Below are 6,367 nucleotides of genomic sequence, written 5' to 3'. Positions count from 1 at the left end.
CACTATAGGACAGGTTATTGTTTATAACTCTTAGGTGCCCACATCATAAAAAGCAGTAGTCAGTGTATGGTTAGCTGCATTGCAGACACATCTAGCGTGCTCCTTAATCGAACGATGTTTTCCTCTGTGTTTTAACAGAAATAAATGTGTTGCTACAAGAACGGACTTTGTCTCCTTCTTGAAAGTGTAACACATGCACTGTTAAACATGTTAAAGCAAGTTGCAAGTGAAAATCTATGTCTCTGACTGAGTTTGCTTTTCTGCTTATTTTGACCTCTGCTGGCTGAGAAAAGCTCATTTTCAACGTTCAATTCAGAAAGTGATAAAAACAGATCCAGCCACTAAAAAGTATTTTTTTTTTGTTTTAGACAACATTTCATGCACTGTTAAATATGTTTAAGCAAGTTGCAAGTGAAAATCTATGTCTCTGACTGAGTTTGCATTACCGCTTATTTTGATCTCTGCTGGCTAAGTAAAGCTCATTTTCAACGTCCAATACAGCATGTGATAAAACCAGATCCAGCTACTAAAATGATTCATTCTTTTTGTTTTAGACAACATTTCATGCACTGTTAAACATGTTAAAGCAAGTTGCAAGTGAAAATCTGTCTCTGACTGAGTTTGCATTACTGCTTATTTTGACCTCTGCTGACTGTGAAAAGCTCATTTTCAACGTTCAATTCAGAATGTGATAAAACCAGATCCAGCCACTAAAACGCATCATTCTTTTTGTTTTAGACAACATTTCATGCACTGTTAAACATGTTAAAGCAAGTTGCAAGTGAAAATCTATGTCTATGACTGAGTTTGCATTACTGCTTATTTTGACCTCTGCTGGCTGTGAAAAGCTCATTTTCAACGTTCAATTCAGAATGTGATAAAACCAGATCCAGCCACTAAAAAGCATTTTCTTTTTGTTTTAGACAACATTTCATGGACTGTTAAATATGTTTAAGAAAGTTGCAAGTGAAAATCTATGTCTCTGACTGACCCAGATAGCAGGCAGTAATCGGCCCGAGCTCGGCTGCCCTCCGGCGCCTCCGGCTCCGACTCGGCATCGGCGAGTGTTATCCGGGCCGAGTGCGGCCCGCAGCTCGCTCGCGCACATGCGGTTGTGATGCGGCTGTAAAGCACTGGCCCGATTCCGGTCAACCATATGGCAACCGATTAAGGCTGATGGCAACCGATTAAGTTCTTATTTTATCTAGTAATCTGTTAGCTCCACGTTTAATGATAATTTGAGAAAATATTCATGGTACGATAGCAAAAAAAAAAAAAAAAAGAATATTTAGTGTGGATGGTCGCAATGTTTAGACGCAAACAAAACAATATTATTTATAAATAGATTATACATGTCATCTAGAGAAAAACTATGTAAAATTCGCTTATTTTTGAGATAGCACGCTCCTGTGCTGACTGTTTTTGTTTTAAAGCAGAAGTTGGTTTCATAATAAACACATGCGTGACTAAACTCATGATCAACACTCCAATCCAGACGGTGGCGGTAATGCTCCAAAAAGCTGGTTGTCAACCACCATGGCACGAAGATCACAAGAAGAAAAAGTTTGTTTTTTTTAAAGACTTCACATGGATTCCGGTCAGAAAGGTAAGCTTTTTACTGCTTGTGTACTGTATAATTAGCGAATTTAGAGCTTAAAACATTTCCACGGTGTTTGGTTGTAACAGCGTTTAGTAATTTAAAACAGTTTGATACGAAATGTAACTTGCTTTAAGAAACACGAGTGGAGCCAATGTATGCTAACGCTAACAGTTACAAACACGTCTGAAAGTTCATTTTCCTTTAACACAATGTTAGATTGTAACGTGTGTAGTAACTGAAAACTATTTTAATTATTTTAAAGAAACATGAAACGAATTTGTGTGTATGCTAACTTTGCGTTAAAGAAAGTTTCTGTAGACGAATCCATTAACTAACTTGGCAAAACGTGTTTTTATCCTGATTTAACATTATAAAGTACCGTGGAAGTTGAAAAAATCATTGTACAGGCGTATACTTATCCAACAGTATTAATTCTGTGATTGTGTAAATAAAAACTAATCGTTTTGGATTAATAAAATATTATTGTTTATCTTGTTTATGCAGTTAGTCACGAAAAGTGATCGAAACTCGACTGTTTACTATTCTCTTTAAATTATCCAAGAGAAATATATTACTATGCACTTTAATTCATATGTGTTAGCCTATGTGAATCAATTATATCTTTTGTTCAAGCTGTAATGGTCAGTTAATGTAAAACTGAACGTCTTAAAGCAGATTTTGATGTTTTTTTTGTTTGTTTTTTATGTTATTGACAGTGATAAATTCTGATTTAAATGAATGGGTAACAATATTTGTTGGTTAAGTCTTATTGTTCTTGTTTAACAAAGGTTAGTGAGATCATTTTGCAGTACATCACGACCAAAGAAGTCAATGGCACACTCTTTTGAACGTGAATAGGCATGTTATAGTTGTGTGCTAAAAGTCCATTATAAGCTGTAAACTGCTGATACATTTTCAACATAGATTGAGCTTTTCAGACATTACATTACTAATTGCTTCACAAACAGCTGAAATGGTTTATTGTTATTGGCTGTCATCATCAACCATTTTTCACAATGGTTGGTTAATCTTCATGGGTACAGAATAATGCATGTGCTTGACCATCTTACAAATCTATGTCTCAGATTCATAAGGCTGTCACTCTGCATGAATCTCCGAATAAATCTTGTGCAACCTTCTGTGTACTGATTATTTACACTATAGGTATTATATGCATTAATTAACTTTGATAGTATTTCAGGATTTGAACTTTTCTTTACGGGAGGTTAACAACAATGTGATGTTTTATTATAGATGCATATGAGGAAGCTCGACTCAAACATCCACACGCAACTGTGATTTCTGACTGGTAGACAGATGAGGACGATGATTGCCTGTCATACATCTCAAGACAGAACAGGTTTGTTTGCAATTATTTTAAACACATACTGTCAACATTGTCATTGATCTATTACAACCTGTGAGTTTTGCCCTGGCACTATACTAAAGTGATGTTTTGTTTTGTAAATGTATTTGATCAAGGGACAGTATAGACGCATCTATACCGTGATGAAGAAAAATTACTTGAAACAAAGAGGCTGGATAAAAGGCAGGTATGAAGATTTTAGAAATCAATGCAGCACCACAAGTACCATCACCATCAATGACTATGGCAGAAATCTTAAGACCACCATCAACATGCACAGATACTGTACATTCCAGTACACCAGGCGTGTCCAAACTACGGCCTGCGGGCCAGGCTTTTTATAAATATCAATAGAATCTGGCCCGCTATACAAAAATGAACTGAATTCAATAAATAACCACCGGGTGTCGCTATTACATGCATTCAATTAAGCAGCAGTTCTTGTTATTATCTATCTATCTATCTATCTGTCTGTCTGTCTGTCTGTCTGTCTGTCTGTCTGTCTACACACAGTTGAAGTCTGAATTATTAGCCCCTCATTGATTTATTTCTTCTTTTTTAAATATTTCCCAAATGATGTTGGAGAAAGACTTATGTTTTATTTCGGCTAGAATAAAATGCGGTTTAAAATTTTTTATGAACCATTTTAAGGTCAAAATTATTAGACCCTTAAGTCTTCAGAACAAACCATTGTTATAAAATAACTTGCCTAATTACCTTGACTAGTTAACATGATTAACCTAGTTAAGCCTTTAAATGTCACTTTAAGCTGTATAGAAGTGTCTTAAAAATATCTAGTCAAATATTATTTACTGTCATCATGGCAAAGATAAAATAAATCAGTTATTAGAAATGAGTTACTAAAACTAATATGTTTAGAAATGTGTGGAAAAAAATGTTTAACTCTCCGTTAAACAGAAATTGGGGAAAAAATAAACGGTGGCTAATAATTTAGGGGGCCCATCTGGCCCTCGGCCCAAAAAGTTTGGACACTCCTGCAGTACACCTATGAACATTTACAGTCTTTGTTCTAGTGCAGTTTGAGATCAAGACATAGCTTATTGCATCTCGTGATGTCTTTGTAAGAATTGAAGATATCACTAAATTTGTTAAGGTTTAATGCAGCTAGAAAGTAAAGATCAAGTAGAGAATATCAGCAGTGTCTAATCCACTGTTGTATTTACAGAAGTTGTATGAGAATAAGCTACAGGTTGATTTATACTAATCTGTTATTTTTCTTTTTTTAGCACGACTGACTGAAGTTTTAAAATCATGCAACGTCATAAAGCAGCAGCTGGGCCTGATTCTCACAAAACCAAAACAGACGTGATGAAATTCCAGATGTAAACACATTTGACCTTCCTTTGGCCAATTTGATTTGGAAAAGCTTGAAAATCAACTAAAGGAGCAGCCTGAACAAATGAAGAAACTGGTAAGTTCAAGCTCTTGCTAATTTCAAAGTGTTTTAAGTTTATTTGTTTTTTTTTTATTGTTTTTTTTGCTTCGTAGGTAGCCTACTTTTTTCCTAATTTTTTCTTTTTTTTTACATTAGTACTTGTTCACTACTAATTATCTGTTTATCTTTTAATCACAGATGGAGTGAGGACAAATGTCCATACCACGCCACTGATAAAGAAGTGGAAAAATGCATTACAAGGTAGCTACAACTTGCCCCTGACAGGGATGGAGGAAGAAAGAAGAGAAAGCTAATGTGTCAAATGTCTATATCACTATTTTGTTTTATTTTTTAAACAACATTTTAAGTGTATTAGGATGTTCCCTGATACTTGAACAATTTGTTTCTTTCATTTGCATTTATATATATATATATGTATATGTATATATATGTGTGTATGTGTGTGTGTGTATATATGTATGATATGTGGTTATGTATGTATGTGTGTGCGCCAAATTCTGAAGAAACATCTTGATACATTTTTAATAAACGTAATACAAATAAAATTATAAATATAAACTTGCACAAGACGTGTATATATATGAAATGTATAATCATCTCACTCATGTCTTGCTGTTTGTGCAATTGATTTTGTTCAAGTTTATTTAAAAATAAGTTTGACTTTATACTTCTGCAATTATTTATATATATATATATATATATATATATATATATATATATATTTGTTTGTTTGTTTATTATTATTATTATTTATTATAATTGTTTTATTAAAAAATGTTTCAAGATGTTTCTTCAGAATTCTGCAGTACTTTTTACAAGTTTGACTTGGATATTTTACGGATTGTCATTGGTATTTTTAAGATGTTTCTTGCTATATCTTAAATTGGTTTCTATATTTAGGTTTATATAAAATTTAGCTGTTTGATCAAATTTTTAATTTAAGTCTATTGGGAAAACAGGGTTGTTTTAAAAACATCTGTGTTTGTGTGTAATTTTTAGATTTTTTGTTTAAATCTTTCTGTGTGTCTTTAATGTGTTGTTTTATTGTTGTTTTTATATTGATATTCTTGTGCACTACAAAATTATTTATAAAATTTTAGTACTATTTTTTTCTTGCAATTAATAAACGTTTAACATTTATTTATTTTGTCATTTGTCTGATTATTTTCGTTACAGAATGTGTATGCAGTTTGCACTTTATTCAAAGGTTAAACACAGTGCTTACACTTTGTGTTTACATTATAGCCTGTGTTTGCTGTTGTATAAATTCAAATGGTTGTAATACCATATATTAAGTACCAATGTAATACCAAAAGGTTTTATAAGGTGTATAAATACGGAGTCGCGCCAGCTCCGGGCCGCAGCGCACATTACCCTCCCGCCGATTCCGGCGCGGATGCGCAGCGTCGGCTCGCTTACGGCCGCCGCATCTGGCCCGCTTGATTCGGGCCGGAATCGGGCAGTGAGTCCACAGGCATCCGGCCCGAGTCCGGCAGCCGAAGTTGGGCCGAGGGGTAAGTCTTCGGCAGGCGACAATCTAGCCGGAACTGGCCCGAGTGTATTTTGCTATCTGGGGAGTTTGCATTACTGCTTATTTTGATCTCTGCTGGCTGAGTAAAGCTCATTTTCAACGTCCAATACAAAATGTGATAAAACCAGATCCAGCTACTAAAATGCATCATTCTTTTTGTTTTAGACAACATTTCATGCACTGTTAAACATGTTAAAGCAAGTTGCGGTAACACTTTATTTTGATGGTCCCCCTTTAGATTGTCTGTTGACCATAAGTTACTTTTCAAGTTCTTATCTGTTTACTCTCATCTGGGTAGTATATGTAGATTGTTTTTTAAATGTTTCTAGGCAATCATTACAATGTCTACAACATGTAAACATTTATTAAACTTTGGGTAAGTTAAGTGTCACCAATATAGGTTCTAGATGGTCAACAATGTATCAGTAGATATGTAACAAATCTTCAACAAAT

At 34.3% G+C, this 6,367-nt stretch overlaps 1 long non-coding RNA gene across 1 annotated transcript; it reads left to right on the top strand.

Annotated features, from left to right (window-relative positions):
* The first annotated feature begins 1,550 nt into the window (after positions 1–1,550).
* LOC147837844 (uncharacterized) lies at positions 1,551–5,523 on the top strand. The gene is made up of 6 exons (XR_015526558.1): positions 1,551–1,606; positions 2,855–2,960; positions 3,083–3,153; positions 4,214–4,398; positions 4,561–4,764; positions 5,168–5,523. It is a non-coding gene; the product is annotated as an uncharacterized LOC147837844 (long non-coding RNA).
* The last annotated feature ends 844 nt before the right edge of the window (positions 5,524–6,367 follow it).

The sequence above is a fragment of the Danio rerio genome, chromosome 25 (genome assembly GCF_052040795.2).
Source record: "Danio rerio strain M-AB ecotype USA chromosome 25, GRCz13ab, whole genome shotgun sequence".
NCBI lineage: Eukaryota > Metazoa > Chordata > Actinopteri > Cypriniformes > Danionidae > Danio > Danio rerio.
The sequence above is the reverse complement of the archived record's forward strand: the minus strand, read 5'-3'. Positions and strand labels throughout refer to the sequence as shown.